The sequence below is a fragment of the Vidua macroura genome, chromosome 6 (genome assembly GCF_024509145.1).
Source record: "Vidua macroura isolate BioBank_ID:100142 chromosome 6, ASM2450914v1, whole genome shotgun sequence".
Lineage (NCBI taxonomy): Eukaryota > Metazoa > Chordata > Aves > Passeriformes > Viduidae > Vidua > Vidua macroura.
Window position 1 is genome coordinate 27,936,155 of NC_071576.1, and position 26,130 is coordinate 27,962,284.

Sequence of the window (26,130 nt, forward strand, 5' to 3'; positions counted from 1 at the left end):
CAAGCTAATCAGCTCGAGTTTAAAAAAAAAAGTGCATTGTTCAGAGGTTTTCAAGGAATTTTGTTGCTGATAGGGAGTTTCATCAAACATCATAATATACTACTTTGCATTTGTTTTTTTTACTATAAGAAAACCTCAACATTTATTATGGCTATACTTTGTTTTAATTATATGCTTTCTATAATTAAATAAATTGTATATGCCAAAATTAACAAGAATTCCATTCATAAATAGCATATCATAGTTCAATAGGAATTAGTGTAAGCAACTGGATAGCAGTAGAATATTTTTTTTAGAATAAACTTATTGTGAAATTTTAATATAAATAGCAAAGATTAGTAGTAGCTTCAAAGAACCTGCCCCTTGAAAAAGGATGTTTTGGTAACAGGTTCATATTTACTCTTGAATATGGATCACTACTTAATAAAAAAGTTCATTAGTCATCTTCATCAAAGTGTTGGAGTTACAATTTTTTTTTCAAAATAGCACATAACTAGTGGGCTTTACACTAGTGTTTCCTCTCAAAAGTTTACACTTGGTTTATTCACTTTCCCTTCCATTATCGCCTTCTAATCTGTTCTGTCACTTCATTTTACTTTTCCTTCAATGCCACAACTGAAGAAAATCATGAAAACTACATACCCAAGAGCACAATTAAAATGGCAAACCCAAGAGTATTCTGGCATGGATCTTTTCCCACATTTTCCAGTAGTTTCTTTTTTTCACTTTTTAGTCTATTAATATCATGCAGACATGTTTTCCTACAACTCTCACTATCAGTTATTTTATCTTATTCATTACAGTCTAGATAAAAAATTAGAGAAAAACACAGGAGAAGTTAAATCTTTCAGCAAAATTATCATACTATTACACATTCATTAGAAGTAAATCTTTTTAAAAGTAATTTTCTAATTCATGTTTACGATCCCAATGATGGAAAACATCACTAAATCTTTTTAAAACATTTTTAGTTGAAATTTTACTTTGAACTGCTATATGAATTGTGGAAGCAACAAATTTTCAGTTAATAATGTATTTTATCTTAATTATATATTTAATATCTAATTTATATTTAATATTTAATTTTCTTCATCCTTGTACTGAGTTTGCAACTTAACTTGAAATGAAAATATGAAATGTGGCTGGATTTTTTGCACAGGTTGAGTTCAGAGAAGATTATTTTTTCTTTGAGATATATCTGTGTTTTATAACTCTTTTTATAACTTTTATTTATAACTCTTACTTTTTTTTGTATTGAGATTATTTTGGTCTATATTTTACTGGGGATTTTTAAACATCTTAAAATACTGCTGAACCTATAGCTCCCCAGATGACACCACAGGTTACAAGATGCTATCATTCAGAAAAATTACTTGTAGATTATTTGTTTTTTGACTAATTAAATGCTATTTATTAAAGCAATTACGCATTTACCTGCTTGAAACCAAAACAAAAATCTTTTTTGGTGCAGCACCTCTTAGAAAAACAGCAGATTTTTTAAGACTGGATAAGGGATAAAATTATCAGCTAAATAAAGACAGTCCATCATATAAATAAATCAGCAGCAGAATGTAGCTTAGCACACAGATAAAGTTTCTGGCACTTCATGTTCTCCTTATGATGCTTCTCCTAATTAAAATAAAGAATTTCAGGATTATTTTTCAAGTATAAAACCATGGCTCTTCTGGAAATTGTCAAAAGAAAGGTGGCATGCATCTGTGAGGAGCAGCGTTTCGCATTAGAGTTCAGAATTAAGTCCCAAGTATTTTCTTGTACTGATTTTTGCATGAGCCTGTAAACATGCACAGTTCTGGATAAACAGAGAGCAGAGCAAGAGGCAGCTGAATGCAGCTGTGCTTTCCTGGTGACTCAGTGGACCCTGTGAGGAGTGCTAAGGGACGTAGTCGGAGCAGTTGGCAGCGCACAGACACCACTGCCCCTCCCAGCTCTGCCAGCCTCTGCCCACACTGTGCCACCACGGCAGCACACCAGTACCTCCAGGGCAAGGTAACTGAAAGGCTCCAGGCTGGCAGAAAAATCAAGGAATAGGTCAGCAATGTTCCTTCACCAGAGTGAACATTTTCTGCAGATCCTCAAGCTGTGTGTGAGAGAGAAATAATCTCCTTTGCTCCCTGAATATCCTTTCTTAGGAGGGAATGAGGCCATCTCTGTGGGCCATCTCCTTACACCAGCCTTTGGAACCCCCTGAAATGGGCATATGCTGATACTCAAAAGCTCGAGCCAGAGTTGTTTTGTTCCATCTGTTTGCAACCAATTCTTCTCTGACATCTCTGTTCCTATCAATAGTGATAATTTTAGCCTAGCGCTTTGAGTTCATTATACATAATCTATTGTATATGGCTACTGGTTAGTAAACCTACACCACACAGGGTCACATTGTGCTGTGGAGGCACTGCAGTGGGTAGTAGAGAGGAAACCTGTCCTGTGCATAAGTTAGAAGGGTCTACAAATTTGAAGTCTCTGGACCCAGCCAGGACCCTTCTTTTATTCTGGTACTGGTGTTTGGTTATTATTCCCAAGGTTGCTCTCCTCCTTCCCTGTCAATTTCTTGAATACTTCTTCCATGCTTTTAAATGTAAACAAGAATTGAATGTGCAAAAAACTCCATTTGCCTATTTTTAGTCTAAATTTTCTCTATTAAAATGAGCAGTGACAGATTTTCACTTTGCTAAACAATATACAATTTACACTAAATATTTTCATTCTTGTTAGGATACTTGTTTAGAAACAGGCTTATACCTTTTTGTCTTCTAATTAAAGCAAAAGGAAGATTAAAATAGAAATTCTCACACTTGAACTTCACTGACAGAAAAGAGTGGTTTAAAATAACAGTAAATACAGAGCTTTTACAGTAGATGTGAATGATACTGCAAGTCAAAGAGTTCTTTAAAACTCCCACTGCAAATTTTCTTATAAAATAGATTTTCTTTTTCTTAAATCTAAACCTCTTCTACAGTTACTGTGAAGAGAAATAGCAAAATAAAATTTGAATAACAGGACTGTTCCTACAGAGCAAAAAAAAAAAAAAAGGAATGCTCTGTAGTAGCTTATATTTTTTCTGTTAAATTTTGCCTTATTGTAAAATTTTCTTCAACTGGCTGAAAGGACATTAACCGCTAGATAGGCATCACACTGATGTCGCCATGCTGTAGCTTACAACCGTGAATTTGCTACGATCTGTTTAATCATCAGTGTATTGATTTTCCTCAGCTTTCCTTCATTTTAGCCCCATAGCAGGCTTCTGTAATTTCCTTTGGACAAAGTGTAACCAAACTGTGCTAAGTGATGTTGATTTGCAGGCAAAAGTAAAGGGGTAAATATAAATTAACAAGCTATAAACATTTTACAAGTGGCAAGTCAATAAAAACAGTGTCTGCAGTTCTTTAAAAAAATGATTTGAAGCAGATTGTTAACAAAGGTGTCCAAAGAAACTGACATGAGTCTGAGAATAATTTTTGCGCTTTGTGATTAAGAATTGATCAGTCTAAAAGCCTCTGATGCAACTGAATCACCCATAAGCTGCTGGACTGAAAAGGCTCAGCAGGGGCTTGTATTTGTTTGTTAAACTCCCATGATTCCAAGTAGATAATTGGTCTGTGAAGTTCATGACAGAATCTGAATTTGCTTTCTTGCTTCCCAGCTGGCTGAGCACCGGTTTATAGACTTCTGTGTACAAATTTAGCCAGCAGCAAACCTCACATCTTTAATGTAAAAGGTGTTTTGTTGTGTTTTTCAGGTGCTGAGTGGAAGGCCCACACTCCAGAAGCTCATTAAAAGGGCCAAGTTACAGTACAGGTTTATTTCTATCACAGTGTTTCAAAAAACAGTGACAAGGATTAATATGTTTCTTGGGTACTGGAAAAAGCCTGATATGATCCCTTGTGAATTTGATCATCTGTTTTGTTGCCTGTATACGATTCAATCTCCTATTATATCCTGAAGTTACAGCTGTAAACCAGGGCTGATAAGAATTCAGAAAACACTGCCAGTGCCTGCAGAGAACTAATTGTTTTATTAAGCAGCATCTTGTTTATTTGCAATTTATTTCATACATCATTCAGAGAACAAACTCTTCTTTAAAATAATAAAGCATGAGAAATCTGCTGTACATTATCTGTGACAGGCACTATATTGTATAAATATGTACAAGTAATGGAGTTAAAAAATCTCTCAAACTGTTACTTCTATTCTGTTGTTGCTTATGAATAGCTATTTTTGAGCATTTATGGAATTCCTTCCAAGGCTTTTCATAATTCTGACAGTAAGCTCAGATCTACAGATTGCCTAAAAATTCATCTCCATCTGAAGATAGAGCCTGACAGTGTAACGGTGTGCTCTGGCCTGATCTGGGGAAAGCATCCCTAGGCAAGTGCTCAAGGGATTCACAACGGGCCCCTCCTCCAGGAGCACAGGTAGCCCCATGTCCAGGAAGTGCTCTGTGAGCAGAGCACTCTCCTGAACCATGGGCAGCAGACGGGGACACAAGATCCCTTCTGACAGAGACTAATAGTCATGACAGAGCTCCTCAGGAACCCTGAGCCAACACACCTGAGTGTAATGGTGGCTTCAGCACTGCCTCTGCAACCTTTGTGATCAGATCCAGACGTTGCAAAGAATTACAGGATGCTATCTTAAATCACAAGATAGAACAGATGGGCCTTGCTGCATATTTATGAACTACCAGTATAATGGGATCATTTCTGGGAGTAAGAGGGAGAAGACTGAAGGTCCACTTCATTTACTGAGGATTTAGGTAGGGAACAAATAATGCTGTCCTTTAAAGAAAGCTTGTTTCATGTTCAACCCTAAAGCTCGCTGTCTCCCTCACTCACATGTAGTAAAAATCCTTCATATGTTTTGTTCCACTGGTTTCACAGGAATATTCTCAAGAAAAAAACACTTAATCATTGATACTGTGGGTGGAGTTTTGATTATTTATCTTATTGCTGTGATTCATTATCATGTGTGTGAAAATATGTTTCAATATACCATAATTCAAAGCCCACACCCTTAGAAGGGTTTAAGGACTGAACACAATCAAACAAATAGATAGAAAATATATGTATTTTACTGTATATGTCAGAAATTAGACAATAAACCCACATTTTCTTGGGAGTGGTTCTTATTCCTAATTTCTAAAGTGCCACACCAGCATTTTAACCCACCATTGATTGTATATGATTGTCTGTACACAGCCTTGTTTGCAGCTGGCAATTTATTGCCCTTCTGCATTACAACAAAGAAACACAAAATGGTAGCCAAAGAGAAAACTGCCAGTCAAAACACTCTTGCTCTCTTATTCACACTGTTGCTTTCTACCTCCACACTCCATTTTTCTCTAACAACAAATTTAACTTATGAATGAGAAAGGTTAAAGAAAAAATATTTAGTTGCCAAAAACATGGCAAAAGTATTATAAAAAGATCTGTTACTGTTAAACACTGTATGTCCTTAGAAAAATGCTAGGAACCACAAGAGTTACACTTTTATCTAAGAGGTAGCATATGTGCCATATAATACATATGTTGCAATCACAGCAACTTATTTTGCATGAACAGCAGCAAACTCTGAAAAAAAAATTGTCCAGTGCTCAAATGAAAGCTGTCATCATGTCTTCATTTTAAATATGTATTCAGAGGAAAAACATTTTTTTTTATATTTTTTCTGAAGATTGGGTTTGGGGTTTTTTGGACTACTACTTATTAGCATAAAAAGAGAAGGACCTTTATATTTTTCTATTATAGGTTGTTTTGAAGAGTGCCAAAATGTTAACATTTTAATGCACATATAAAAGCTGGGTTGAAACAATTATTCTTGTTCATATGCTCTTATTTCTTTCTTCCAATCAACACGTAAAATAAGGGTTTGTGTTAATGTCATAAGCTATATTAAAGGTGTATTCCCTTTAAATATTTTTTATCTAGTGATTAGCAATTTGTACAATCCCTTCATTTACAGAAAGGAAATCTAAAAATGTCCTGGAAGATTCTGTTAATTATAAGTTGTGTAGCTCAATCCTGAGTATTAAGTATTCAGCACTCCCTATTCTCCATGACTGTTAACAGTCCATTTCTGCCATAATGAAGCAGTTTCAACTCTGTCCTCATTTAATTTGACCACTGTCTACATTGTGGCTTTATTTTACTGGCACTGTACATTCAAATAGCAAAGCCAACATCTCTGTCCAGCATTATGTCCATTTTGATATTGGACCAATAATTGTCCCAGGTCATTCCTCAAAAACAAGGATGGTCTTACATAAAGTGGAAAACTAGAATAGTAGACAGAGCAACAAACTGTCCAGAGGGCACAGCAGTGGAAAGCCATCCATACGCCCTGAAATCTAGATCACTGTTTCCATACATAAAAACATGAATTAATCTCAAAAACATAACACACATTAAAACCAGACAGATTTCTCTCCATATTCCTTCTATTAGAACACTGTATCCAGAGCCTTTATGCTGCCAGCAATGATGGCAGATAGCCCAGCTACCAGCCTTTGCAGGTTACATTTGCTTTAGACCTCAGACAAGAATGATTGATATCAGCTTTTCAGCGAGGTCTTCCTCTCCAAAAAGCATAATGGCAGTGATCATAGAGTTTTAAGATTTGATTTATTAAAAAGCATTTTGATTCGTGTACCATAAAAATTGAGTGCAAATAAAACTAGCAAAGATGAAGTGTATCTCTAAGCGTTAATTTTATGCAATATTCTTATAAAGCAGTACCAAATTATCCTGAGCTACAGGACAAGTGCTTTTTCCTAACTAGACATGTTGGTACACTTTTAAATATATCATTACTCACTCTTAGTCTTATCACTCTGAGTCCAATGATCTAGATCCTCAAAAAGCATGGGGGGTACTTGACTTCAAAAAACTGTGCCCTAAATTCGTGTGATCTTGAATAGGCAGTGTCTTAAAAACTAAGTTTTGCATTTTAATTCAAAAGCTAATTTTCCCACCAAACACGCTTATGTAGAAAAAAAATTAAACCCTCTCCTGCCGAGTCTTCAGGACAAGAAAAAAAAAAAAAAAAAAAAAAAAGCTGTGCACTAAGTACAGACACCTGACTATATTTGAAGGAAATATATAAGAAAATAGGTATTTTATACATTTTTTTCTTAGGATTGCATGTTAATTATGCTCTATTGATTCCCAGTCTTTCCTGGAACTGAAGTGTTGAGTATTTACTTATTTTATTCTGAGTTACACTAAAGCTTCTGAATTCCTCCACAATATTCCGAAAACTCAAGGTTATCTTTTCTGACCACAACAAAGAAGCACAAGCACCCTCTCCAAAGATCCCCTTCTCTTTGTTTTCAAACTGGGGGGAGAATAAATAATATTTCCAAAGAAGAAAATCCATTAGAAAAATGTGAAACCACAATGCATAGGTAACTGTAGCACAATTTCAAGGAAAAATAAGGGTATGATACTTCACAAAGAAATACCTTTCCATTTCCTGGAAGATAAAACAAAAACAAGCATACAAACAAACAAAAAAAAAAGAGAAAACTTTTTTCAAAGAAATTTTCCAAATCCTTTCCCTCACAAAAAAATAATCAATAACAACAACAACCACCAAAAAAAGCCCCAACAAATTGACCCTGTTAATAGAGATTTTGAAGCTAAACACACATTGACTTCTGAGAAAGCTACCAGACACTGTAACTTTATATGATTTTTCTCCTGGCTGTTTACCCATGCTGCCTTCACAGTCACCACAGTCTCAATGACACATAGAAGCATAGAGCCAGGATAGTGACGGGGGAAAACTATTCTGTGACACGAGGCCTCACTCCTTGATCCTTTAAAGCTCTTGAAAGCACAAGCATTACCAAAGTGTAGGCAAAGTGCTAGCAAAGTGTTGGGAGAGCTCACCAGAGGGGCAAGCAGATGAAGAGTCCTCCACTGACAGGCTACGCAGCTGCTCTTTAGCCACGTCGTTGTGTGTGAAATACGATCTCCAGAGCTTTCATAGAGCCTAGCTGCTAAACCTACCTATTCAAACCGGGCAGTGGAGTGAGACTGAGGTTTTATTCAGTGCTTAAATATGAAAATGACTGCAATATGCATCATGGACAAGGACTTGGAGAACAGTAACTCCAATAGATCTGAGTATTTGCACACATACGCGTTCTATTCAAAGCATCTGTATGCTATAGAGTGTTATCAGAAGACTAATATATCCCAATCAGACGGGATTTATTTATAGAGAACGCTCTTTTCGCAGTGTTAGATGCCTCATTAACTTGATTCAGCTTGCACACAGCAAAAATATTCCCTCCCTCTTCAGATTTTTGATATGGAATTATAATTTCTTGTTTCATTTGTTAAAATCCTTTCGCTATGAGGACATTTCAGAAATGCTTTATTGCACATGACTTTTTAAAGTGCCGAAGTATTCATTTTGACCAAAAGGCTCTCCTTTTGATGATTTCCTCTTAAGAGAGATACAGAGAGGATTGTCCTATTTCTTCTTTTCATTTGCCTCTTCCAGAAACCATTAATAGCCAACATTTGATCCTCCTACACAAAAAAGTTCATGATAGCAAAGTTGGAAGAGTGGGTTATACATCGTGCTATGAACTGATTATGACTTTGGTATGTCACTGCTACTGTCACTATAAAGCTGAGACAAATTGTACTGTAAGAATTTCATCTAAATGTAAGTACAGTCTTATTCGGGAAGATCTAGGGAATCTATGAGTTTGGAAAAATTGGAGATTTTAAAACAAGCATTTCAAGTTAGTGTGGAGATTTACAGGAGGTATGATCAGAACATGTCCAGGAGAAGCTGGCAGAAGAGTATAACTATTTTTTGGTAGTTTAACATTTTTCTCTTGGTTCCATAAAGCAGAAAGCTCCAAGATCCCTACTTCCCTGGTTTCAGTCCACAGCCTGTTCTCATTTCTGATTATAATTAAAGACAGAGCAAAAGAAACACATGCAGAAAAATGTATGAACATACAAATGTATTGAAATCGGAGAATTTGAGTCATAAGCTTACCCAGCAGACAGGATCTCTGTCATTATTAGAATACAACAGGGATTTGGAGCTGGGCATGCTATTTTAAAGAAATGAATAAGCAACACATTCTTTAGTAGCTGCAGTTCATTTGCAGTTTGATTTTAAACTACTGGTATCAATTTTCTTCAGTGGATTACTTATCAAACTCTTCTATCTCAAAATCTTTCAGATCAATTCAACCTCCTTTTTTAATATCTCTTACAAGAAAAACAATGTTTATACATGTTCTAATCATTCCAATGGCAAGCCCCATCCTTTATTCCAAACCATTTTATATTTTCCATATCTGGAAAGAGAGAATTCTCTTTTAAGATTGGATTATTGGGTTTCTTTTTGAGCACCATATGGGAAGGTGAGATGAAAATAATTCTTTCCATCAACAGTAGGTTTGTTGCAATGCTGCTTAAAGGAAGATTCCATTCTCAAAGAATCTGTGCAAAACAGCCTTCATTTTTCAAAACATGCTAAACATGAATCAGTTTTAGAGTCAAGAGCAATCTGAAGACCAGTTGTGTAAAAAAAACCACAGAATTGCTGAATGCTGTGATTTTGTTGCAAACAGTCAAGATAATTTAGTAGCTTATTAGAAACAAGAACCAAAGTTATTAATTTAATTAAATCTTATTTATTTTTTTAATTCACTTCTATGTACTATGAAAATAGTTGGGTGAAAGAGCTTGAAAATTAGGCCGGAATCAATGTGAGCAAAAATAACCATAAATATATCTACCTCTAATTCTATGTCTGTCCCTGCCCCCATTATTACCTTTCTCTCTAGTTACGTCTCCATTCTTTCTCACTCTGTTCAAGTATGTCTCAGTTTTTAAGGCAATCTCATGATTTATGCACCCACTACATAGCTCTTGAATACTTCAAATATTTGCATAATAGTTCTGAATCCAAAGGACTTTGAAACACAAAAAAATATTACAGAGCAATGAGTTATCAGATGTGCCCTGCTCTGTGGCAAAGACTGTCTGAGAAATCCCACAGCATACATGATAAGGATCATGAGGTACTTTGAATTAATTTCACAGCAAGCATCAAGGCTCAAACATTTAACCTGGAGCAGCTGATGCATGATAAATCAATAATTATGTTAATTGTATTGCAAAATTACTTCCGCTCAAGCATTTAAAGTTAAAGAAAGTTATGTGAGCACTATAAGTACCGTTTAGAATCATTTGTGCCAGAAAGGAAAATTATTTGCTGTATGCCCTCCATCAACTTTCTTGGTGCCACATAATTCAGGGTTGACAGGGATTTCTCATCCTTTACATGCCCGGGTCTGACACAGAATGGTCAGGCCAAAGACCAGCTTCTTTCTACACAATATGAAAATGTTAGAGATGTCTCTTTTAGCCGAGCACATGTGTTTTATTTCTGTCTCTAAGAATGCTTTTTTCGTATTTTGGCAATACATCCATACTACATTTCTGCCTCTACTTTCTTCCTTGGTGCGTTAATGCTGATGAGCCTGTGCAATTTCCTCTTTGATGAACAAACCTGCCATTAAAAACACTGTTTAACCTAAAACACATAACAAGCATAAAAACAGCAGCAGTTCATAAATGAGCTTGAGTTTCCATGGAGGTACTATAGCTCTTACTTGTGTCTTAATTAGCTTCTCTACTCTTTAAAAGTGCTTTCTGGCTAATCTGATGGTCTACTCTACTGAGAGTAGAGACTGGCTTTATAAGCATAAATTCCTCTTTCTTCCTGTATATCATGACTGCACTTGATCAGGATGATGAGAAAACAGAACCTGCAGTCTGCTGATACAGCTCTCAGGCAAATGAAATCTCATGGAAGGTGGTAATAATAGTAATAGCAATATAATATAGAGGCATATTGGAATAAATTCCTTTATTTCTCCAAACCGTCAGATTTAGAGACACTAATGGGTTTTTTTATCTCTAATAGCTCCCCAACTAAAGTAATCTTAATTTAAATCTTAGCAGTTAGTTATAGAAGATGGCTGCAATCAGCTGCTTAAATTAACAAAAGAGATTATATAAATTAATCACTAAGTCTTTCTACTATGGTAAAGTTGTATTAAAATCTGTATTATTGCCACATAAAGGCCAGCTACAAAGGACAGAGGTGAGCTTCAGGAGCCCGAGTGAAATTTTCCTTTTATCCACTATTTTCATCTGTTTACCTCCTCAACAAATTATTCCAATGACATAAGAGCCTCTGAATCATATTTTCCAATATCTTTTTGTACCTGTATATACCTTTCTTCATGGCTCACTAGAATTATATTCAGCATGACCCAACCTTTCCAAAGCATCACCAGCAAGATTGTTAGTTTGTCCAAGGATACTTGAGATTCTTCTGATATCTGATCAGCTCTGTATAAGGGAAGGGTTCACTAGGTTTCTAATAAAAGAATGCTATACACATGCTCTTTAAATACTGGTCAACCTCCTCCAAAGAACTCCAATTATCCTCCATTTACAAAGAATGTAATTTCTCTCTTGATTTTGATTAATTTCCTTTTTATCCTGTCTCAGCTTCAGAATCTAATGTTTTCTCTTGCCATGTATGGTCAGATTTTGCAGTAGTTTTATTAGCAATCCAAAATGCCTTATGTCCTTATATATACTTCCCTTGTGACTTCTCTCCAGAATAGATTCAGATAATTTGTATGATAACATACACCAAAATGTATGTCTCCTTGTCTTCTCTGGAGCAATGACATATCATTCTGTATCGCACCAAAGTAACGACTGGAGGTCAGCTATCTCTGTTTTAATCGCCATTAGAATTCAAAGTAGTATCAAAAGTAGAGTCCTTGTTAGGTGTGTTAGGCAACGGTGAAATTATTTCTTCTTCCTCTACTGCAACCTAAAGCAGTAAATAAGTGCCAAGAGCTTGGACAACATGCACCAGAGGCACTCAAGAAACAATGTGGGAGTTCAGATAGACAGACAGATAAATGGACCTCAAAGAATCTTGTGTTGATGTGGTGGTATTCATGAGCTGAAAGAGCAGCCCCCACAAAGCCTGAAGTGAGTCAGGCTGATTATAAAATGCAAGAGATGCAGCCTCCCACATCTGACTCTAAATTCCCATTTGCTCTGCTAACAAAATTTCTTCATTTGACCAAATTAATTTAAAGACTGTTAAGCATTTCTGTGGTCAGTGTGAGACAGAGCAAAGTATGCTTAAGCCTTCAGACAATACTGCTTACTGGATTAGGTTGGAAAAGATTTTTTGAGCCATCAGAGTGCAAATTAATTTTAAAACAAGGACATGAATCAACGTGTCTAAGCAGGAGAAGCAGACAAGTGGGCCAGAAAAACTCTATGAGAAAAACTGCAAAGAATCATTTGTGTAGAAAACCTAGGAAGAAGAATGTTTCAAGGGCACTTAGATGTAGAAAGGTAAAGAATTGCTCAGATCTGGAGGAAACAAAACAGAAACCATGGAGTTCTCTGATTCATGACCTAAGCGGAAATATCATTTACACGAATGGCTTCCCTATACATTTTGTCATGTTGCCATTAACAGATTTCAGTAGCCATTCTCCAAACTGGAAAAAAATTAGTATATTTCCAGATGTATTAAATGCAGGCTGAACAGCAAGATTAGATCAGGCTGTACTTCAAGGAACAGTGCTAGAGAGCAAAAATACTTCACTCCCTTTGCACAGATGAGAGTGAAAGGACATCATAGACATAATGCCAGTGAAGTACTAGGTAAGCAAAAACAAAATAATCTTTTGATTACTTTCCACGTCCAGGTCCAGTTTAATGACTTCTGAGTAGTATGTGTTTAGAACTGTGGTTAAGGCATCACAATCAGCTTCTACTGCACTCTTCCTTCATGGTGACTCTTACTGCTTCACATGTAGTCAGTCTTACCTGCATGCATGCAGGGACAGCAATTTACAGAAAATTTATTATTAAGGATTGTATAGTATTAAAGGCAGCAATGGCTGAAAAAATAACTGTCAAAAATGAGATGTACTTAGAGAGATGTATTTCTATAGCTCTTAGTCAAATCTTATTTCAGATTCTGTTTTTTTCTCATTTCCATTTAATTATGATTTTGGATTGTATCCCTCTAAATCTGCACTTCATTATTACCACAGCATATCTGGACTTCTTTGAATGGATCTAATTGGCATCCTTGCTGGCAGTCTCAACAAAGAGGACAAAGACTGAATGTGCATGGAGACAGAATTGTCACCTTTGAAAATGTCCTGAAACATGGAGGAGACTTGCTGGAGAAGGAGGGTCTGTGACCACTGGTGATGCCAAAATGCTAACTGAAAGCAGGATGGACCTCTCTCTCCTAGCAGACCAGCCAGCCAGCAGCTAAGCTCCATTCCACAGGCCCTTGCACACAGCACTTTTGCAGGACCAGAGAGTAGATGAACAGTGGACTTCACCCTTAGAGACCTCTGAATCTTGTAATTTTTAAAAATTGTAAAATGCGAGCATACAATTAAAATATAAATGTCCAAATACCTGTTACTTTCAGCTTCTGCTTCAGCATAAATTGGATGAAGTCCCATTCATATTGAAATGTAAATGCAAAACATAAATTTAAAATGTTAAAAGAAAGGATGGCTTGGAAAAAGATAACACTTTTCCTCTGTGTGGAAGATAATGATACAATATTCAAGTTTTCCACTCTAAAGGTAATATTTTTTGTCTAAGTCAACATACTTTACCATTTTTAAACTTTTCTCATCATATTTTTGACAGCAGGTTTTCCAATTTTGACAGCTTTTAAAAAGTAATTTTAACAGACGAGTGATTTCTCCTCTCAGCAAAGTCAGATTATGTGAAATGTCAATGTAAAAACTATATACTGTGACACATAATCATTTTTTCATTGAATTTACTTATTAATTTTACTTGCTATTGCTAATAAAATGTAAGTGCTTAGCTAATTGTATTGCTTATTTAAATTTTTTGAAGGAATGTATTTTAAAATTGCACTTTTTTCCTGACTGCAAAATTTCTGAGGCAGCTATAATTTGTCACCCTTCCAAATTATTTAAAGAAGAAGAATTACTATCACAATTGATATTCCCAGCTGAGCGGCCAAAGAATGAATCAGCAGGGAGAGGTTAAACCAGTCTTTCATCTGTAAGGGTGGGCTACTTGATTTAAGTTTGGAGCATATCTACAGAATTTTACAGGGAATTCCTTTTAAAAATGCTGCATGTAGTCCATAGAAATCAGAAGATTATTGGTATCTATGCTATCAGTTGGGTGAATTCAGTAAGAGTGAACTCAGCAAAGGGGGAAAATCAAAAAGGGAATGTACAGTTCAAAGTTTGCACTTCTATATCAAACTCAGTTCAAGTGAGGCATAAATGAGTTGGACCAATTCCTACCTCTGATTACAGTTCTACATCAGAGTTTTTTTATTTCTAGGCAATTATTTTTATTTGTAATTTTCTACACCAGAAATCCAAAGGTATTATCTATTTCTACTCTGTACGTCTAAAAAAGGTCAAAAAACTCACACTCTCAAGATCAGCACCATAGGTACTATAGGTAGAGTGTGTCTTCAAAGCCTTTGGGGAGTAAGTCAAATCATGGGTTCACTGCACCTTCACACACCTGTAACAAAAACTGGAAGGCAATCCCAGCATAAATCACTTACTTTATTTGTCCCGCTTCATCCAGGAAAATATTTCAGTGCCCAAGAGAAAGTACATAGATGAGAGCAAATTTATAAGAAATAAAGATTTTCTCTCTTTATTAGCCTTAAGCCATCAACTAATCTTATGAACTAAGGATTATGTCTCACAGGAAGAAAAAGGCTCAGTGTCACTCCCTGTATTTAAAGTATTTCTATATCAGCTCAAATTAAGTGTCATTACAATCTATTTTGTATTCCATTTTGATCCATCTACTTCATATGTCACTGGGCCAAAAGTATGCTTGTGTTTGAAACTGCTGACAAACTTACCATGATGTAGGCTGCTCCTTCACAGCATTAATATAAAACAGTTCTAAATCGAGCAATGTTCAATTATCCCTGAAAGTACAGATGACTTAGTTCTTCGTTAACTTCATTGTTTTCCAGTAAAAGTGAAATGTGCTGTATGCAAATTAAATAATACCAAGTGTCAGCACTTAAAAGAAATGCTCATTTAGCTTCAGAAGAGGTTTTTGTTGCAAATTTTGTTCATTTATTTTATAAGAAATTGTGTTTGTCTTAATTTGTTCCAAACACAATATGATTGTGAGACACAGTGCCTGCTGGCAAAGTTGGAATTGCTGTCAGCAGGAAATGGCAAACTAATAATAAATGATGGTAAAATATTTATGTTATACTTTACTGGGGAAGTAATGCCGTTTTCTATTTCATTCCTGCTTGAGACGGTACACAATAACATAGTTGTTTTCAAAATAAGTAGATAGGATTCTAAACTCTGTGGTGGCTTATCTTGTAACCATCAGCTGAAAAAAAAATTATAAAAATAGACCCTTTTAGTAGCTCCAATTTAAGAAATTTTAACTGGGAGTACATAGTACAGTAATTAGTAGCATCTCACATTCAATGTCATTGGACACTAGTTCGATAGATCAAACACTTGTGTATGTGGCCTACTTACTTAGTTGCTCACTCATAATTTTCAATAACACTGCTGTTCTCATGCAGGGAGGGGTGGTCCAGAGCCACTAGATTACTCTGCAGGATGGTGATGTTCAAGTACAACACCGTGTTTATGTACTCCCCAAAGTGTATCAAAGCTCAGATCCACAGAAATAAAAGAAAAGTCAAACAAAACAAGCATTAGACTGCGTAAAATAAGGTATGGACAAGGCAAACAGGTGAGGCATTGTTTAGGTGGCTAAGGTAGATCAATATCTGTGCTTGCAAGCCAGGAATTCTGCCTGCTTTCCTCTGGCACTCTGCAGATCATCTTACGGCCTGCAGACAGACTGTCGCCTAAACCCAATTGACAGACAACCTATTTCACCCTTGCAAAAATCATACCCATCTTCATTCTTGAAGCCCATGAGGAATAAATAAAAGCCCCCCATGCCCATGGAACACTGAAGACTAGGCATAAGCATCATTTCAGCTAACTTTTTTACTATTCTATTGCAGCAATTACGTGATGGAAGCAGCTAAGCTTTCTTTTTCTTCAGTCACCAACAGCAAGTCCACACATCTTGCCTAGGCTGGCTTATGAAAGCACACTGCAGTAGCCTTTCAGGATTTGAAAAAGATTCACATGACAGGTGGATACTGTTGCCTCCTTCTCTTCAAATATTCCATTTATTATCAGAGATGTTTTCTGATTTCACAGATAGACATCAAGAAGCTCTGACTGCTCATAATGATAACAGAGATCACTTAAGATCTTTTTCCCTACAAAACCATGTTTTCATTAAAAAGAAATAAATTAACATCTGGTCAATTTCAAGAACCACTGAGCCCCTTCAATAAAATCCTGAAGACCATGAAGTGCTTCATTTCCAGCACCAGAGCTTCCAATGGGAAAACCTGCCTGCAGGGGTGGATAAGCTGCAACTTATGCCGGCTTCAGCACTGAAGAGACCACTCTTGCAGTCTGTATCTTTCAGGTCTTAAACACACAGTATTATAACTTGAGATTGGGAAAGCAAGTGAGGATAAGCAGACCTTTTTAAACTCTTACCAAAAACTTAATTCTTGCTTTTATTAAAGATGTTGGTACAGATACTCTTCAGGTGCATTCTGATCACTTTTTAAATTTAAATTCTCACACTTTTTCTCTCATCTCTGAACTGATTAGCTATTAAAATATAGCTACCATTTCAAAATAATGTCTATTTCCTTATTTTAAGGAGGCAAAATGTTCAGCTTTAATCTCCAGAGTGGAAAAGGTCACCTTTGTAGACTGATGACTATCATATCTCCAAGTAATGAGAACAAGTGTGCTTTTCCTCAGTGCAACAACCTTACTTACTCTTATATTGCAACTATTTTCCTGCCTTACCTTTCTTTATGGTAGAGGAAATGTAATTTACTTGTCAGATTGAAATGTTTGATATAAATCTTTAGCCTTTCTTTCAAACAAGTATTTCTGTAACATTATATTACAAACAACTGGCATGTTTAATTAAACAACTGCTTTATTTTCAGCAGCAGAAGAAGGTATGATTATATTAATTGAATAGTAGGACCTATGACCAAATTTAAAGAAAACATTTTCAGCTCAACAAGGAGGTATGATTATCTTAATTTCAAAGCAAGACATGTGACTAGAACTGAAACAAAATGTTTTTCTCTGTCTTTACAGTTATTAAAAATAGTTTCATTGAAAAACAAAGTGAATAAATGCAATTTTAAAAGTATCTTTCCATAAAAACTCTTCTTTCAAATCAAAAGCTGGCTGAAAATTTTAAATCAGTTAAATTAAAGTCCTAGAACAACTGATTTCTGTGATGAAGTGTGTTTTAAATGAAACAGTTTTAACATATTTGCTAGTACTTTTGAATTAAAATACTATGTTCCTACAAATGCACAATAGCAAATCTGCTGTATATTTATAAGTTAATTCTTGTAGCTAGACACAGAAGCAGTGCTTAAGCTCACATGGCTTGTTCATATAAGAAGTCCATAAGTGATTTTACCAGCATGAGTAAGGAGCAAAATTTGACCTATCTTGAAAAAAAAACATTGGTTTTGAAGTTTCAGTACTATCAACATTGCTGTTGGTTTTTATCCTGTTATCTCAAAAATAGTTTCTGTTATTTTATACACATATACAATTTAAAAATTAAGTTATGATGATTTCCTGTGAAGAGAAAAATAAGTTACAAAGTTTTAACAGGAAAAGGGATGAGACACAAAAAGTAATTTTTTTTTCAAATCATCTTTTATTTGTTTGAGACAGAGAAAAGCAAGACATACATCATTTAAATGCTTATGACCAAATGAAATTATCAGTGAAAATGGAGACGTTGTTAAAGGAAATTTATATTGAATTACAATCCTAATTACCCATGTTTAGATATGCTTATTTAGGTAAATAGATGAAATATTTTTGATCCAGATGTGATAAATTCCATGCTGTCATTTACCTTGAGGAGATCATAGAATTTTTGCTTTTATCACATTCCCCAGAGTGCTTTCATATTTTCATTAAAAAACAGTAGTTGAGAAAACATGTCAGATGCTAAGCACAAAATCCACAATACAGCAACATGGGAAAAAATGTAACAACTTTTTGGAAAAAATGTCTTTATGGCAACCTACATACAATCTTAAATGGCTTGTCAATGAATGTTAATTAGCTTTAAAGTTACACCATGACATGACTTCATGTGCTAAAGAAAATACTTGCTTATTTGGCTGGTGCATGACCAAAGAACAAAAATTAACAGATACAGTTTTGACAAATAACTATTTCTGAATTTGTATTGGTATTTGAGATGGTTTATGATAACTAGAGATTAAGCCAAACGTTAAGTAATGTCCACTGGCAAGTTGTGATCATTAAAGATGTGATTTTTTTTCTGAACTACTGATTTAAATTAAGCTTGTGCTGAACTGCAAAAATGTCACTGTCTGAGACTGTAGTATTTCTCTTCTTTTACAAAATCTTTGTATTTTGTTCCTACTGTAGCTAATGAGACTCCTCAGAGATTTAATTTGAGGATATTATACTAGTTCTGTGTGTCATTATCCAACATATATAAAATTTGTAGGATGCTCATTAAGAATATTTCCAGTCACAATTAAGTTGAACAGGAACATTGTTCAAGTAACCCAAAAACTTCAATAAACATCAAGAGTATTATGTTCCTTAGTCAAATGTGGACAGTAGAGTAGCTCCTTCTGATTTATTTACATTTATACAAGCAAGTGCAATATAAAAGGACAAGTCTTCTCACTCTCTTACACAGAAATTGCTGAGATGTACCTGGAATTATTCATGAAGAAAATTAATGAAGTTTAGTGCAAGATTTTGAATTGTTAATTTACTCGGGAGGAAAAATGTATATGGGTTAACAAAGATGAGTTTTTAATTTTCCTGATAATAGATGATTTCCTTAGAGTCTTCCATGACATATTTCATCAAGATTCATCATTCCACAAAGGATATAAATCAAAAGCAACTATTCACATTTGCTAATGTCTGCTTTGAAGTTTGTTGAAGAGAAAGGCAAGCAGACTTTATTACTGTGTTTCTGTACAGATCTGAGCAGATACTCAGGATTAAACAGATAAATGAAAACAACTGGCTTGGAGGGGATTGAAAAGACAACAAAACTTACAGCCAGACTCTTCATGGTAGACTTGTGATATTTCACTGCAATGTATCTTACTAGTTAGAAATTTCTTCCACTAAATCTGTAAAATGCCTTGCTGATTCAAGCAATACTTTTAACTAATGACTCTACTTCTACTGCCACAATTTCCATCCCTTTACTTCACCTCTCCTCTTTACTTCGACCCAAATAAACCAATATATGTCATTCTAAATGCTAGTTTGCATCTCAGCAAATGTCATTTCCAAGAAACATGACAATTCTGTATCTGTTGCAACCTGTACTCTAAAATCCAATAACTTTGTTCTATGAAAATAGATGTAGATAATGAAGATGGACATAATATCTGGTAATCTTCAGCACTCACAAATCTGACACCTCCACTTTTCAAGTCCCTGTGCTGATTCATCCTGTGTCTGAAGAGCAAGAAGGCAAATAGTTGTGTAAAAGTAGAATGCCTTCTTAACCCTCCTAAATACTGAATGACTGTGGAATCGGATCTTTGGAATAACATTATAACTTCAGCTTTTGTCTTGGACTTAATGATCATTTTTCTGCTTGGGTCTAATGTTTTATGCTATCCTTTAGAAATATTGATGTCTAAAACAAAATCTGATCGTTCTGAAATTACAAAAATTGCATATAAGGAATGTTTCTTTAATTCAAGATTCCATTCATATTAGTAGAGCATGCTCTCCTAAAAATAGAGATTGTCTTTGGTTTCTAAACGTGAAGAGGGTAAGATGCTGTCCACTGGAATATATAAGGGTTTCTTGTTACAGGTCAGTATTTCCATTTACTTAACACAGACTTTCATTGCCAGAAAATGGCTTATTTTAGAAAGGCAGGATTTCCAAATAATTTATTACTCCTGCATTAGCCATTCTCTATGTCCCACACTTTCAGCTAAGCAAATGGAAAACTGACTGTAAACATGTTGCACTGATTTCTGACTATAATGATGTCCATAGCAATCCTGTGACCATTAAACAATCCTACTGGCCATAATAAAATCTAGTCCAAGCTAGATTCTGAGCCCTGACAAACAATTACCAAAGCAGGACTAGAAGAAAAAAAATGCACTGTTTTCCATTTTTCTGAAACAGAGTGTTAACATTAGGCTTAGCTATAGCAAAACCAAAAAACCATAACAGGTAGCTAATGAAAGAAAAGCATAAATGTGAACTGTGAAGGAATTCTATCCATAGCAAACTTCAATAACAGCATTTAGATATAAACACTGAGGTGATCATAATAGGGTGAATCAAATGGCAGAGGCTGAATGGACAAGAGAGTGCACTGGAAACATGCCCGGCTTCCTGCTCCCTGTGGAGTCCAAACCTATCTTATAGCAAGATACTTGGGTAGAGAGCTGTTGGCATAACTCAGGTCTACCCAAATTATTTGGTCTGAAGAATCTTTGGAAAAAATATCACGTAAATATTAGTTCAAATTTGAATATGGATATCAGTTTGACTAGATTTATAACTGGTTATACTTTGACTTTTTTTTCTCATCTAAATATATCTTTCCACTGAAGCCAAAATGTTCTATAAAAATGTGTCAGATTTAATGATGTTTACAATGGGAATGTTCTTAATATCCTGGCTTGTCAATTTAGTAATTTCCTAATGAGAGAGTGAAACAAAGGATTGGAAAGAGAAATACACACAAACAAAAAAAAAAAAAAATTTGGTCCCAAAAGAGATGTATGCAATTTTATTACATAAAAGTGTTCCAAAGAGTTTTGTTTTATTTTCAGTGTGAAACAAAAAGACATCTCAAACCATACATATTTTTACAGATTGGGAAATAACACATTGCCCTTAGGTTTACTCAAGGTATGACATTTTCTGTTTGCTTCCTGAAAACAATGCAATAGTTCTGTAATAAGGAATATTTGCAAAAATATTTTTCAGCTTGAATTCATTCGTACTTCTATAAACAAGATTCAGTTGACTGTAACTTTTGTATCTACAATTTTTTCCTATATTGTGCTGACCTACATAAATCAGCTCTTCAGTGAAAAGAAGCAGTAATTACAAACATTACAAACCAGTACCATATTTACAGATGACACTCCAGATTATATTCATTTGCTTTGTGAATAATGTCAGTTATTCTGAATGTATTTGTATGACGTATCAGCTGTATTGCCTGCAAACATATTTTAATTTCACAGTAAAATATAAATTCTGAATTTTTCATTGCTGATAAGAAGATGGGACTGAAAAGATCCATAAGGCTGCCCTATAGCCACAGTTAGTCATTAAATAGATGCAACAGTTATACGAAATTGCCTTGGTCAACCCAAGTTTCCTGAAATTCAGGAAATCGTGCTTGCTCTTCCTACCTCCAAGGAATCCAGTGTGAATGGATGTATACTCCATGTCCATGGTTCTTAAAAAAACAAACAAACAACTAATCACTTCCTCAATCACGGTATTAACTTAATTTAGGATTTAGTCAAAAGCTAGAATTAAAGTGTATCGGAGGATGAGAACAAATGTCACAGGTTCTTGATATTATAATTGCAATATATTGAATAAAACTGCCAGATAATCCATAGAACACGGTTAATATTATTCATTACAAAAGGAGATGAAAATAACCTCTCAGTGGTTCTTCTAATCAGATCTGGGGGAAAACAATCTTCCTGGTTGAAATCTGGCAACTGGTTTTACCTCAAAGCCATGATCATGACATATTAACTTTTGAAAATTAACCAGTACTCTGCTCAGATTTTCAGCTGAGGCAAGCTGGCATAATGTAGACCTATCTATCCTGAAAATAGGAGCACAAATTCACATAGGTTACTTAATGAATTAATAAAATATAGATTACAAATTGTCAAAACTCACAACAAATGGGAGGGTCTATAGATTGAGGATTACTCACTGAAGTGATTTACAAATAATTTTAAAGTGTAACTGTAGTAAAGAATTTTGTAGCCTGTTTCCAAACAATTGGAGAACAGAAAAAAAAAACAAAATTTGACCAATTATTCATTCTGTGTCAATCAGTTCACTTTAGCTGACACTATACTAGAGACATTCTATATAAGCTTTTCAAACTGCACTGATGTAAGGCATGCACAGAGCAAAAGAATAATGGAAGGCCTTTTGTTTTCCATATAATTTCTTTTTTTTTTCCTTTCACAATCATGTAGAAATCCTTTGGGTCACCCACTTTGTTTACAAGGTGATACATCTCTCACCTATAAAATATCTGTGAAGCACATTGTCTGTTAAATTTTAGTCCAAAATGGTCATTCCTTTCAAAGTGGTCATTAATCGACTGCTAAAATAACTTATAAAAACAACAATTTGTGAAAAGACCTATAAGATTTTACTGCTGTTCTGTCACATATTTTAGAGTTATTTTCTGAAAAAAAAAAACTCAATATTTTCAAATAATTTTTAATCTAATTACAAATGGCTATGAAATCTAGGAATAAAACAGTATTGGTATTATTTATATTTCTACAGAAAGGAAAGGTAATATCCAGGACTGGCTTTTAAAACTATTAATGAGCCCTGGCAATGCGAGAAAGAGATGGATTAGGTAGATGTAATGAGATATGATTAAAGGGTGTAGGCACTGAAGGGTGTTGGAGAAATTCTTTTCAGAGGGAGTATAATTAGTGTCTGATAAAAGTACTTAGTAGATAAGATTTTTGAAGAAGAAAGGTTAAGATAAACACATACCATATGACAAACCTGTTTAATTTTTTCCTTTGGTTCTTGCATAGTCAATAAACTGTTGAAGTTTTATACATAAATAACATTTGTTGAATACCTGATGAAACCCCACAAGACAATTAAAAGGGTTTTAATTGCAAAAGACAGAAAGAAAAGAAAATGTCCTATTACATTTCTTTTTTGCTTTTCTCTTTTGATTTATATTGTGTTAGATAATAACATGCAACCTTTTCCTGAAATTAAGCAAACAAATGGACTTCTTAAAAAGCAAGATTTCTAGAAGTTGCTTAGCAACTTTCAAACCACTTTTTATTAAATTGGAAGCTTCTTGTCCTAGTTTAGTGTCTAAAACATGCAGCACCCTAAAGAAGACCATCCCGGCCACCTTTATAGAAGTCCTGGTCAGATGCTTCTTTGTTCATTTAGCCAATAATATTGTGCACACTTGAAAATAACTCTTAGAATGAGATACCAGGCCTTTGGTTTTCTACTTTTAGGTGTGGCTCTTTAACCTACAACTGGAGTTTGGATTTGGAGTGACAAATCTCAGTCCAGTTAGAGCACTCATAGATGAATTGCAGATAAATATATTAGATGCTTACAGATCCAGAAGAGAAGTTCATCATGTGAAACATGAAAACCTAAAATAAAAAACAAATGCCCTGCACATCTGGGGATTCCTCAGTAAAGGAGAGCTATCATGTCATGGTTTCTGGTCCCTATTTACAAGACTAGCAATGGTGAATTCCCCTTTGTTGCCTTGTTTTTAAGACACACTCTCTTTTCTACAGTAATTCATTGAAACAGAAAATTGTTTAGGACTTCATAGAACCATAGAATAGTTTGGGTTTGAAGAGGTCCTAATCTCATTCAGTCTGAAGCCATTTCCCCTTGTCCTGTCACTATATGCTTGCGTAAAAACTCCCCCTCCAGTTTTCTTGTAGGCTCCCTTCAGGTACTGGAAGGCTGCAATTAAATCACCCTGAACCCTTCTCATTTCCAGGCTGAATAAAACAAATTCTCTCAGCTTTTCCTCATAGGAGAGGTGCTCCATCACTCTAATCACCTTGCTGGCACTCCTGTGAGCCTGCTCCTGAAGGCCAATGTCTTTCCTGGACTGGGGACCCCAGAGATGGATGCAGTACTCAAGGTGAGGTCTCACCAAAGCGGGGTAGAGCGGCAGTATCACTTCCCTCAACCTTCTCATTCTGCTTTAGAAGATTTGAAATGGTTGGCTTTCTAGGCTGCAACATTCTGCAGCATTCTGGATGTAAAATATTTCAATTGTCTTTTCCTAATTATGCCTTCATGAAAAAAAGCATTAGTAAAACTCAGCATTGGAAACTCTAGCCTGACATGTGGCTTCTGAAATAGCTCTGAAAGCTAATTCAGACCCATGTTCCAAGAGAATTGGCCTCAACATGGCTGCTTCTTCACACTCAGTGCCAGAGCAGAGGAACTTAACTTTGCAATAGCAGAGCAGAAAAGCAAAGCTGCAAGCCTGAGATCAGGCTTGGCATGGAGCCCACATGCTGGTAGCACTGGCTTTACTTCAGTGCAGAGGAGTGAATCAGGATCATCTTCCTCATCCTCAAAAAGTATATCTCTTAAGGGACTGCCACACATCAGGAGCAGATTTTCTTCCTCTTTCTGTGTACAGGAGTGTCATAGATTCTTACATCAGACTTCCTGTTCCATACTGCAGGTGTGGAAATCAAGTCTTTACATGGCATGGAGGGTGGTCCCACTTATAGAAAAATACAAAGTTATGCAGCACATTCTCTAGATCATTGGCCAAGTTATTTAAGTGTACTTAATCAGTACATAACCCAGTTCCCACCGGGCACATAATCTACCCAGAGAATATCTGAAATTCCTACAAGGCGCTGAGTTCCAAGTATCTTGCAAAAACTGCCCCAGAAGACTTACTGTTATCAATGAGCAAGTAACCAAAACAAATAATAGAATTGGAGAAAAGTTCCCATCCCTAATAAATAAAACCCAAATACATACATCCAGACTGGAGGATTATTTTTGTGAAGATTGGTATGAGCAAAGGGAGCAGTGCTTTTCATCATATTTCAATACTAGATCAACAAAAGAAAGAGAACAGATCTTTTTGTCTCGTGACTTCAGTAATTTATGCAGTTCCTACCGCTTCATTACTAATTAATTAATTAATTGTGAGATTTTTAGCTCCTCCAAACTTCAAGCAGGTTTTCAATAGTAGTGAATGAATTCTAGGTGCCAGAAGGAAGTTTCAAAGTCACTCCTGATCAATAGACATAAAGGAAGATTGAAAATCTCCTTTCCTTGGCAGTACTCTGTTATTTCTGAAGTGCAATGATAACACTGTAAATCAACATTGTTCAGCATTGTCAACATTGGTTTTGATACTTCTTTTTCAGCTTCAGCTCCACCAAAAAATCTGAAATATTTGATTTTTTAAATGAACATACCAAGGTAGTATATAACTTGGCTTATGTTTTTGTGAAAGTATCAATTCTAAAAATTTACAGAAGAAAGATCTACAGAAGTTAATCTATTTCCTTTCAATGAAAGGACATTGCTCAGATTACATTAATCTCTGGGGGATTTTTGCAAACTTGGCATTGAATGATTAGATCCATGGGGCTTCCAACATTTATGTAAATAATCTCAAAAATCTTTTCCACCTGTTTCCATCAATCAGGAGCATTTCAAATACATTTAAACCTTTTTTTTTTTACAGCTTTTCATTGTTAGTCTGCTTCTTCCAGTGATACTTCAGGGTCATCAGGCAAGGAGGCCAAGATTCGATGGACTCTGGCGGAACAGGAGTGAAAATGGAAGTGTCAGGAATTCTATTGTGTTGTAGGAAGAGAGAGATAGAGGTGGTTCTTCTGAGTGAATAAGGCAGCTAGGTCTCACACATGCTTACTTGTGTAAGCTGCTTACACAAGTCCTGATGCCCAAGTTTCCTCCTGTAAACCAACAACACTATTTCATAGTTTCAATAGGGATCATGGTGGAATTTTACAAAGAAAGTCTGGATAACCTTAGGATCTACATGAAAACAAGGCAGCGAGCACCTTTCTGCTTTGCTTGTAGGGGCACATGTCAAAAACACTCTTAGAGACATTAACAAAGGTGGG

At 35.3% G+C, this 26,130-nt stretch overlaps 1 long non-coding RNA gene across 1 annotated transcript; it reads right to left on the reverse strand.

The window, feature by feature from the left end:
• Positions 1-20,999: 20,999 nt before the first annotated feature.
• LOC128809102 (uncharacterized) lies at positions 21,000-23,952 on the reverse strand. The gene is made up of 2 exons (XR_008437611.1): positions 23,599-23,952; positions 21,000-21,695 (listed from the first exon to the last, which is right to left on the reverse strand). It is a non-coding gene; the product is annotated as an uncharacterized LOC128809102 (long non-coding RNA).
• Between the last annotated feature and the right edge of the window lie 2,178 nt (positions 23,953-26,130).